The sequence below is a fragment of the Bombus huntii genome, chromosome 13 (assembly GCF_024542735.1).
Source record: "Bombus huntii isolate Logan2020A chromosome 13, iyBomHunt1.1, whole genome shotgun sequence".
Taxonomy (NCBI): Eukaryota; Metazoa; Arthropoda; class Insecta; order Hymenoptera; family Apidae; genus Bombus; species Bombus huntii.
This window is the reverse complement of record NC_066250.1, coordinates 5,014,882-5,027,252: the sequence shown is the minus strand read 5'-3', so window position 1 is coordinate 5,027,252 and position 12,371 is coordinate 5,014,882. Positions and strand designations below refer to the sequence as shown.

Below are 12,371 nucleotides of genomic sequence, written 5' to 3'. Positions count from 1 at the left end.
CGATGTCGACTGGTAATTCTTGAATGAACTTCGACTTTTAACAAGTCATTGAAATAATTCGTAAATTCGAGGAACGCTGTCCCTCGGGATCGATACGCCACGACGCGTGTAGGTACAAATGAATGCCACGTAACTTTGATTAATAAATTTCCGAATGTATTTACGCGACACCCGTTAAATTATATATTCTACGCGTTACTAAACTGATCATGGATATAGCGTACGCAATCGACGGAAACATAGCTAAATAAACAGCTACATTTATCCTAATAGACAAATTTCAGTCAGTTCAAATTTCGTTATCGATATTTCCACGCGGTTCAACGCGATAAATCTCCGATTCTCGGTTAATTATTTCCACGCTGTTAAAACGTTCTCGATGAAAATTAAACCACGTACGATTTTTCAATTGCTCGGTGATCATTTTATAAAAGGCTAACATACGTAACGTCGTGATTCCGAAGATACGATATCGTCTCGTATCGTGTTCAAAATAATTCAATTCCTAAAAATTCTTGGTTAATAATATTCACTTTGATCAAATCTTCTTGGTGTACACGAATATCGTAGAATTTTTTACTTTTCTGAATGACATTTAAAAAAAAAGAAAGAACTACGATGTCTAGAAAACGCTGCTTGTCCTGACTCCGAAGACACAACGTTACCGTGTTAGAACGCTTCTCAAAAGATTCTACAATTTCTTAACTAATCCGAGAAATTCCCGATGCAATCGAACCTCATGAAATTTCCTATTTTTCATAATGGACGTTTCTTTAAAAAAAACTACGATATATATATATACAGTATAATGTTTATTGCAGCTCTGAAAACACGGTGACATCGCGTTCCAGATGTTCAAATCGAGAGAAACCTTCGTTTTGTCTCTCGTTCCTTCTCTTTCGACCCACACCAATCCTGGATCTTTATATCCGGTCTTTACGCTGACGATATCACGGAAGAACGTGCACCGGGAAGCATAAAAAGCGACGAGCACCCTGGGAGAACCACCAGTCACTGAATTCAAGCACCGACGAGCAGGCGCGGCTCTCCCTTTTTCTTTAAAATGTGTCACTCGTCGCTCGTTTCCTTTGTTTCGTTAAGCATCGTCTATATCGGCAGAAATAGAACGGAGATTTCGAAAAACGTATCTACGTTTCCACCAACCATACCGTTAACATCGACTGTCTCTCTGTTAATCGCAGTTCGAACGATGGTTGCGCGCAAAAAAAAAAGAAGAAAAAAGATAGAGACGAAAGTATTATAGAAAAGCTACGCGGAGTGCAACAAAACGAGGAGAAACGTTGTCTCGTTATTCTCGAAATTGTATCGTCGCGAATGGGATTTCGAACTTTTAATGAATAAAAAGAGTGTCGTTTTTTCCCTACGGTAATAACGGACTTCTGATGCAAATTCAATTGGGCCAAACAATTATTTCTCTATGGCGTTGGAAACGCGCGATTGTCGGCCTCGTTGAATTATTATTCGAATCACACGGGAAAGGAAACACATAGAGATTTTGAAATACGGTATACCCCGAAAAAAGGAGAAATTTGTCATCTTACTTGTCTGTGATTTCTGTAAAATTGCGACTCTTTAACGCGTTAACAATTATTCTTCTGTTCAACGTTCCATCGTATCACGTATGTCCACGTTTGCTACGTGACTGCGTTAAGACAAGTGATTTTTCGCATGATTTTTAGTTACAAGCAGACCATGGATTTTTATGCATTCGCGAGAGACTCGAAGGTGCAGAAGAGCACAAAATGCTCGTAATATACAAAACGATATAAAATATTCAAAGTGAAATATTTGTTAATAGTGAAGTATACGTTTATTAGTTGAAACAAATATCTATTTATGTTCCATTTCTTCAGTTATGTTCATGAAAATATAAAATTGCATAAAAAAGATCTCATCCAATAACAGGTAAAAGAAGAAAAATAAGTGGACTTAATTAAAAGAAACGAATGTCAGGCATAAAGCATACTTACATCACTAAATATCAAGAATCATATTAACCTTATTCGTTTAGTCTTAAACAATTAGTCAAAATAAACTTCAAAGAAGATCATTTGTCAACATACAATATCGTAGCCGATGAAACTCGTATTCGTAGAACTCGTACACTCGAAAATCAAACACAGGACAGTTTGTTCAACAAAAAGGAACGAAGGGAAGAAAAACGGACACGAGTCGGGGCTTTCTAAATATCACAGACTAATTGACTGGCCTCTGAAACGGCGAAAAAGAAGAGACCGAAACCGGTTCAAAGCTTGGTCTTCTTCAACGTGAATTCAACAAGTTAGCCGTTTTTCTTTGGGAGGACGGAGCTTTAAAAGAGGCTGCACCGTGTGAGATTCACGAGAAATCTAGATTAAAGGAACAAGGGGTTTGCCGTAAGGACAAGCCGACTTCCTTTCCTAGGTGACTATTCTTCAAAGAAAATTTCCTTGATCTTTCTTCACCCTTGACTTTCGAGATAAGACACACTTTGATCGATCAAACACCTTCAATGGAAAACTTGCTCGATAGATTCGTACGCAAGTTGAATAGAATCAGCAACTTTCAATGAGTTTCAATATCGCGCACGTTCGTTGATGATACGACAAGCTTTTTGCAAGATCGATTCGAAACCATTAGCCGAAAGTTCAAAAACGTTTTTCGACGTCCATTTTGGGCAAACTTTTCCTCTTAGAGATTATTTTCTTTCTTTCTTTTTTTCTTTTTTCTTTTTAACTTTCTGTGCATTTTCTCATGGCAAATGAATAGAAACGAACTATGACAGTTTCGAGTTTAGCAATCCATTGGTTCAAAAGTTATTTTTATTCTTGACGTACTGCATGACTTGTTTTAACGTGATAATCATTTAGACGGTAAGTCGTGTTATTTATTTAAACACGTATAGTGCTCAGAGTAGCGGAATATCGCTTTAGTATAAATTTATAATTTGCCAAATAACATCTATCACGAAGGTTGCACAAGTGCAGAGATGTATAGCCTAAGCTATACGAATATTACTCGTACTTTTCTATTTCCACGAGACAGTGTCCAGTGACGCTCATAGTAGCAACAAAGACGAACGATCTATCTAACACGCATATGAGGAAGAAAGCCATACAAAATTTTGTTACCTTTTTCGTACAGTCACTTTTGAACGACAAGATTGCTAAAACTTAAAATTGGTGTCGTTGAATTTTATTCGATAAGTATTTCATGAGTATAAGTTTTGACTGAAAAGTTAAGTTCCCAGAGGGCAAACTTCACATTCCATTTTTAATGAAACTTTGATATTTCGTAAAATCTGAAAAATTCTTGTTGTCTTTCTTGTATCGATGTCTCTCTGTCACTAAAATGTAATATCTTAATACAACATAGTTGAAAATAAAAAGTTAGTTTAAACTGCTAGGATCGATGATGACGGTTTCTAAAAATAGTTCACAGATTGATAAAGTTTCACGAGAAACTGTAACGAAGCAATATTTTAATATCTTTAATAATAATAAAACGTCACGAAGAGAAGATTTCAATTCGAAATACGTATTTATAAATAGGTTTGTATTTTTCTTTCGTTATAGCTTTCGCTGAAAATCAAGCGAGTAATTCGTCTACGATAATGCTTTCATCGCCGAACATAATATTTATCTTACGATCGCAACTTAATCCCGCAAACGACGAAACTAATAACTTTCGCGTAACTAATAATTTCGTAATTAATTAATTTTGTCTTTCGCTTTATATGCATGTTTCTAGCAAAGCCACGTTTTGTGAAATACGACATATTATACATACATTAATCGAATCGTTTGAACGCGTAGATTGCAAAAATAGCAAAATTATTCCAGGGAAAGTTATTACTAGAACATTTCGATGGAAATCACATACACTGAAAGTAAAGAACACGTTTATTTCCTACGTACTGTTTCATTGCTTAAGATATGTCTAATAAGACACATCGTTATAACTATTTACTTTCAATAGAAATATAAAAGAAAACTAATACAAGTTGATTGATTAATTAACACGTCACTAAATCTTTTAGAATGATTCAAACAAGACAAATTTCGTGGACTAAAAAATTCTCACCAATATAAACGATTTATATAACATCGTCAGATAAAATTGCACAAAATACAGTGTAATATTTTTCAAAATTTAAATGCCATGATATAGCGTGTTTCGATCTCTCACGACTCCCACGTCAAACTATATAAAACTCACGTGGCAGTCAACGAGTTAAAACGTTTCGTCCTCGAGGGATAAGGAGCCACGATTCAAGTTGATTATGAAATTACGTTTCTTATGTTCTTACGTAATGTGTCAAGTACGAATGTCGGAGGTCGACCTCCGATCGGATCGAAGCCGAATGAAATATTAATCGACGACGGTGTATCGTTTCGATGACGTTCGCGTGTAAATAGAATAAAGGACGGAATAAATATTACAGCGACGAGACAAAAAGATGCGAAACAGAAGGAAATACGACGTGGAGGGTAAGCTCAGATTGCCAAAGGGGTTTCCTGTTCGGTGTAAACCCCTCGATGCTTTATCTTTGCAGTTGAACCGTGTATTCGCGTGCTCTGGCGAAATTTCTATTCTTATTTGCACATATACCATTGGTGTTTCGCGGCAAGTTCGTTTATTCTTCGCTCAAGTGGACTCACGATCAGCAAATCCCGTATTCGATGGCAAAACGATTTGATAGCTTAGTCGCTAATGAAACGAAACTATCGGCACAATTAACCGAGTTCTCGGCGAAGAACGAAGCTTCGTTGACTGTAGAATCGTTAACCGGACGCCTCTCGATCCGTACACTGGGTAAATGGAAGGTGCGGCTTGAATAAAAGCCTCGAATGGGAACGCATAAATTTCTTTGCTACTATCGGCAGAGCGAAAAACGCAAGGGTAAAGCCTCCTTTCGATTCGAAAGCATTCTCTGGATACAAACGAACGTTCGCGCAAATTCTTTCTTTTTTTTCTTTTCTGTTTTTTTTTTTTCTACAGGAAATAATACCTGGCTTTCGTCGTTTAGTTAAGCAACGAAATGTTCAATTGTTTTAATGAAAATGCGATAATTAAATTAATGGGTTGGAAATGGAAATGTGTTGCAAGCGTTTTGGACTATGGGGAGCTTTCTTAGGAATTTTCAGGCCTTTATGAATAAGCGTAACAATGCGTTTTAATGTTTAAATGCATGCAGATGTCTCCATTAAAAGTTTACTTTCTTAAGTTATGGTTTCTACCGCTTTTCATCCGATTGGACTCTATTCAATTCCTGCACTAACGAGAATGAATGTACCTAATTTTGTATTGTTAATTATCTATCTATTCCTAGTTGCTATTATTTGGTACCAAATTAATATTAAAATATTTAATTTTAAAATATTTTAATATTAAAATATTTTAATTAATCAATGCTTCGACGAGAAAATAGTAGCACAGGTGCATTTTTTGAACAGATATTTATCTATCACGCTTTGCTACGATCTTCTAAATTTTTATAAATAATATTGCATGTACATAACGGTATGTTTCAATCTTTAGAATAGACCTTTCTACTAGACCATAGATTTCTCTGTTAAAATTTAACCCTTAAACTGTAAAAGCGAGTATTCCGTGCCCGGGCTATCTCGACAGACTCGAATTTCTCGCAAAAAATGTTATTTCACAAAAGCTTTATGATAACCTTAATTTAGAACGTTTGAAGACGTTAAGTGAATTTTTGTGCGAGTATTGCTTACTGAGAAACGCATCAAGCACGAAAGTTTCGCGTTTTGAGCTTAAGGGTACCGTAAAAATGTTTCCACTCTAAAGATTAATTAATAAATTCACAATTTTCTCAAGTTAAAATTTCGTCATATACCACTTCGATCAATCGCTCCCTTTATTCGACGATTTTAATAACGATAATGAATATATTGACTATTATATAACGTATGCTATTATACAGCTATAAAAAGTTTACGATGGTATTAAATATTGGAAAATTTCTGTCGGGCTTACTCACTCATTGTCAGATTACGGGATATTGCCGGAGGGTACGCCAAACCTTGTGATTACAGCACTCGCGTGTTTAAAATTAATAAATATATCGGTTTAACACGTAACCGCGATCGTAAAACGAGCATAGCACGCCAACAGTTAATAAAAGTAACGTAATTATAAATATTCTAGAAATTTTAGAGAACGCCATGGTACGTACGCGCACTTCGAAGGCTGAGCGAATACTAAACTGCGTACAATGACGAGTAATAACGCGACCCAAACACACCTCAAAACCGACCTGTGTCGAACTCTACGATTCACGAATTGTTTATTCGGCCGAGTGAAAACCAAAACACACTGCGATAACATGGAAGACGTTCAGAAAAAAGAAATGCCTCTGCGCTTGACAAGCAATGATACGATATCACAGTTCGTCGAACACGTCCCTTTTTTTGCTGAATGAGGAACGCGAGCACAGATGTTTACACTTCATGGACAATTTATGCGCATGTTTTCGTTTCTCTACGATCAATTCCGAAACATTTTGGTTAGAAAGATACCCCAGGCTTTTGAATAATAAAGTAATATGTATTACGGTTTGATTCGATATGAATGACGGAATAATATTAGAATATGTATTAAGCGGGGATGCAAGATTTTTTGAAATACGTAATCTTTCAGGTAGAAAGTTATGGTAAATAGAGTGGTTAAAGAATACAAGCGAATATTCCTGTAGGTAGAAAGTTATGGTAAATAGAGTAGTTAAAAAATACAAGGGAATACTCTGCCAAAATTAAATGCCCCTCGCTCTTGAATAATACAAAAGTGTCACGGTTTGATTCGATGCGAATTGCAGAATAATATTAGAATTTTTATTGTATGCATGATTTCTTTGAAAATACCCAATCTTCTAGATAATAATTTATTATACGTAGAATGCTAAAAATCTCTAGCTCTAGGTAACAGCTTTTTATGAGAATCTATAGAGATACGAAGAGAAGAAAATCCTTCTAGAAATACTGGTTCATCGTTAATAAGCAGATTGCGGATGCTTATGCAAATGCATAATTTTATGTATTTATTAAAAACAGATAGAAGCCAGATAAAGAATTTAATTGCATCCAGTAAATACGTAATTTTCATACAATACACATTTATCACAATTTTAGATTTTCTCTAAATGCATAAACATCTGCCGTCTATCAGTAACGTATACTTGACGTAACTTGATCATTTTCAAGCAAAAATAATTCCTCCCTTAAATAACAAAACAAATTTCCCAGTGTATTTCTCGTGACAAAGCTCGAATATATCAGCCTCGAATATTATATCCGCACGAGCGCCAACCCGCCTCTACCACATCCTTCGTAAACAATGAATCAGTAATTTATCATGGCACAAAAGTCACTGGAGGCTGTGAATTCGTAGGAAAATTTGGCTCATACCTGAAATCTCTAGGCAAGGCCAATCTCAGCGGACGACGACGCACACCATCGTTGTTGCATCGTCTGCATGCGCGACGTTGCTCGTCTAGAATGCCTTATCCCGGTGGTACGTGATCCAAACGGCGATGATCCGCTCGCAGACGTGGACAGTTTGACGAGAACGATTAAAACGTTGAATCATTAGCGAGACAGAGGCAACGAAGTGGCTAGCAACGCGCTGTTTTCGTCGCTTTAATGCTAGCTGCACCGGATACGCGCATTATCGGCCGAGACACCTACCAGAAATACCATTAGCGGCCATTTATTTCGAACGAATACCCAATCACGACGGCCGATAATCTAGTGTCGGGTCACGTTTTAGCAGCAGCTGAAAGTAGCAGCCACCTGGCCGGCCCCGTTTTTCGTTCGACGTTTCGCAATACGGGGAAAAGGTTCATCATCGACTATTCTAGAGACTAAACACCTTGGCTGTTGAAGTACACTTCGATGTGTTTTTATATAACTACCAGTCCCTGTTTAATCCTTAGTTGCTTAGATACCCTGGTTTCTCAAGTACACTTGAGTGTGTTTTTATGTAACTACGACCCCTGTTTAACCCTGGCTGCTTAAATACCTCGGTTGCTCAAGTATACTTCTTCGTCGTCTTTATGTAACTACAACCCCTCTTTAACCCCTGCCACGGTCCTCGAAGGATTTACACAGGCCACGAAATTATTCGAACACTTGTAGACACTTCCTATGAATATATTATGTGTACGATAAATCTTGAAATTTCATTAGCACCATCGTGAGACTTGATTATCATGATTGTGTTGGAGAAGTTTCAGGCAAATCCGAAAATACGTATTTATAGAAATTACAAGATATTTATTACAAATTATTGTACATTTAATAAGAATGTAGCGTATAGCATAAATAATTATGCTTCTGGCTTCCGTAATAGTATTTTATGCCTCGGCTTTACTTCAGTTTCAACTTTAAACGAGGAAAAATCTTTCAATGTTTTAATAAAATCTGTAGCACACGATTGTTACTTTATAAATGTAACTTTATAAATACATTCTTCCCCGTGTTTTCCTCAAGTTTAAGAAACTTTCGAAGGGTAGAAAAATACGATCCGATGGAAAACGACTCAAATGTCACAGCAGGGTTAACTCGAATGTCTAATCGATATACCAGGTTTATGAATGACATTTCCGTGAATCAAAGTACGATGTATTTATCACCATAACGCGACCCTTCTATATTCTATTTTTATTTCCTTCACTTACGACAATATTCCTCTTTATGTACCTGTATCCTCCTCGTACAATTTTATTATTTTTTTTTTCTTTTTTGGTAGCTCCATAAATTTCTTGCTATTCGTCCAACCGAAAATTCAACGAGCCATCGCGATGTTTATTAGAAATAATCTGTGAATATTCTATTAGAATATTTTTGATTATTGTGAAAAATTTGCTTCTTTGATGGTTTCGAACAGCCAACAGTGGTTCTCTAGAATAATCGTAGTGTTTGGGGTGAATGACGAAAGAGGAAGGTGTGATAGGGAGTGTTACAGGTTTACACGAGCTCCTATCAGTATTCCGTGCGCTTTCAGGAAGGCAGGTTCCTCTCTGCAGAGCCAGAACTTCCGGCCGCAGCTAGTTTATCGTGAAACGAAGAGTTCAACTCTATGAACTTACGACCGGGCAACGTTTTGGGACATCTTCGTCGACTTTGAGATAGCATGTCGATGTTTGCTCAGCGAGCAGCTGGCAAATTATTTTCCAGCAAAACTTCGAAATCGTTTGCGTCTTTGGAAAGGGGTTCGAGATCCTCGAGCGAAATCTGTTAAAGTATAGGGGTGGCTTTTGTACGGATTGAAGCTGCAATTGAATCCAGAAATATCGTGATTCTTTCGCAGAAGCAAAGTAGATAGGAACTGGAATGAAGTATCTCGTTACTACTGACTCGAGATCTTCCTCGAGAAATGGCCGTACTTTGTCCCAGATTTCAAAATCTTATACTTTCCACGCCAAACTGCTCCATCTTTGTTCATAACGAAACGTCCCAGTCGACGATCTAACATTCCATCGGCAATTAATTTTTACGTTTCCTCTTCTCTTCTTATTTTCATCGACCAGGTAAGAAAAAGTTAATGATAGCTTGTTCGTCGAAACGAAAGATACAGAGAGAAAGAGAGAGAGAGAGAGAGAGAGAAAGCAGAACCCAGCAATGTGAAACGGTGAAAAAGGTAGACATCTCGAGGAAAAGGTCAGCCAGCCACTTAGTCCTTAATCCTCTCATCGAGTTCCAATTAATACACGTCGGCAGCCGTTATTCAACATTCAGGAAGGAGGACCGCGCGGATTAATTGACTCGCTACGATTTAAAATCGCCGACGACAATGGACTACCGAGACCTCTTCCCTTTTCCTTCTATTTTTCTTTCTCTTTCCTAGCCGCGGATTAAGGAAATCATTCCTTGGGACGAAGTCCTTGCACCGCGACGGGAATTTTTGTAGGCCGATAAGACGCCGGACCGAATTGGATCCGATAAGAGGATCAAGAGCAAAATTTGTGACCGCGCTTAATAAGCGGAATGAAAAGCAAATAGAACAGAATCGTTCCACCGGGAATCCCCTGTATATACGAGAAACATTTCTTTCTAGAAATATACAAAATAATTGGAGTGCGTAGACGAAGAATATACGATAAATCACATTTTTCGTTTTTTACAATGCAACGGTTTAAAAATTTAGTAGAATATAATGTTGTCGATAAAACCTGTGTTACGAGTATTCTCTTTTTATTTGATTTTCAGGCTGAACGTAATGTAGCTTTCCGTGCATCTCATAGTTTAGACAATATTGTTTATCCGAGTATTAAAATATTATTTATAAATATAAACATTAAAACAGCGTTTGTTGTAACGATTTTGCCTTTGGCTGGATCTGACAGATTCTTTCCACTTTCAGCTGTTTTATATTAAAACGAACCATAAGGATATTAAAAATCAACAAATTAACAAAAATGTGTTCCTCTCCTGTCGTTTACGATTTACTTTGAAATGAGACATTTTTTCTAAAAATTCGATAAAATATGAATACTTCAAGACGAAAGATTTGCTATGATTCAGCAATTCCAGGAAGACTTCAGAATTCCAGAGGAGCATCGCTCAGAAAATTTTCTTCCACAAAGTGTTGTTTTATAATGTCCTTGTTTCTATCGTTTTCTAAGAGGAAAGGAAGATGAAACTGCATGCAGAAACATCAAATGGGTTACGACACCTTATGTAACGTATTGCGTAGAATTATTCAAGTATTTCCAGCACGCAATGGAGGATAAAGGTGACCCTGTTAACGACCTTTCTTAATCCTTCGACCTTACGTTCTGCCAAGCGAGGGTCATCATGCTCGATAAACCAATAAATTTTAATAATCGCCAGCGAGAGGCGAACAAAGGACCGAACGATCGCTAGCAGATCGAATATTTCTCTTATTCTTTCGACGAATAACGTGACGAAAGAATCTCGTGGACTACGATGGAATCTCGAAGTCATACGATGCTAGAACATCCTCAAGAATCTCTTCCACTTACAACAGAGAAATTTCAGCATCGCCTGGCCACAACGATGAAGAACTCTATATGAAAGTAAAAAAGCGAAACTTACATCGCGAAAGTATTTGAACAATTCACCATAGAAAACCCCTATATCCATATCGTACGTGTTATGTAAAATATTTTGAAATTTCATCGCCACCTTAACGAGAAAAGAATTTCGTAATTATATTAGTAAAATTTTGTGGCAATCTGAAAATGTATATAAAAGTTACAAAACATTTATTACAAACGTATAATATTTAATAAAAAATTGATTTACCGTACGAATAACCATTAAAACTGGAAGTGATAAAATGAAGAAATTCGGTGAACTGAATATCGAAACCTATTACTATTACAATGAATAATTAACTGCTTAATTATTTTCTTGATATCTGCGAAATATACGCTTATACTAAATATATTGTAACTTCTATATATTTTTTCAGATTTGTTTCAAACGTTACGGATATAAGAATGATAGCGAAGTTACATTATAGTGTTAATAAATCTGAGAAAGAATGTGAGCAAGGGTTCGAATACTATCTCATTCTTTTAATATCGTAGAGAATAGAATTACTTTCTCAATTTCTTCATAGTCCATCGATTCCCACCCAGCTATATCGATAAAAGAAGCGAAGGGAAGTCACAGAATGACCAACCGGTCGAATAATACTCACCATTGACCCAGTAAACTGCAACTCGAGAAATTTCCTCGCCACCTTAGCAGGAGAAGGAAAGGAAACTGCCTAAGGAAATATAGGCTCGTTAGAAGTCAATGCATTTCCTTCGTTTCGCGATCAAATATTCTACGGAATCGAAACGAAAGGAAGGCGGCAGACCAGGTGGTCTGTCTTTGGCAGATAGAATTTTCGGTAGATACGAAACCTATCGAAGATAGAATCGAACAATCGGAACGTCAGAGAAAACGAGAAAGCTTAATGAGAACGAGAGCTGCCGCTAGATACGCGAATTTTCGATTAATCGCCGAAGTCGTGGCAGAAAGGTTCGAAAATTTCAGATGGCAGCCAACGACGATGTATCGCGTGTCTTGCGCGAAACATTCTGCAATTTCATTAGTCTCGTTGTGACAACACTCGACTATCATGATTATATTGGCAAAGTTTTGAATAAATCTGAAAATAAATATAGAAGTTACAAGATATTTCTAGTAAATTATACATAATTTAGCAAGAATTTATTTAATAGGAATAGCCATATTTCTATCGCTCACCGTATGAAACAAATGAATAATAATAATAAGTTTTCGTGTCTCGCTCTGGCTTTGTTTCAACTTCGTAAGGGACCATTTAATGGCTTAAGAAGATTCTGATAAGATCGATTTTCGCCATCTGATACGCGA

General features: G+C 36.8%; 1 protein-coding gene across 9 annotated transcripts in view; it reads right to left on the bottom strand.

Annotated features, from left to right (window-relative positions):
• Positions 1–12,371, bottom strand: part of LOC126872262 (5-hydroxytryptamine receptor-like) — a 158,351-nt gene that overhangs the window by 142,741 nt on the left and 3,239 nt on the right. Inside the window, exon 2 of one of the 9 annotated variants that reach the window (XM_050631976.1) lies at positions 7,428–8,850. The exons of 1 other annotated variant lie outside the window; for it this stretch is intronic. The gene's annotated coding sequence lies outside the window, so the exon portion shown is untranslated. Of the gene's footprint in view, positions 1–6,004; positions 6,228–7,427; positions 11,660–11,688; positions 11,764–12,371 lie in introns of those variants that run through there. 7 more of the 9 variants (XM_050631977.1, XM_050631981.1, XM_050631978.1 and 4 more) reach the window with 7 other exon arrangements.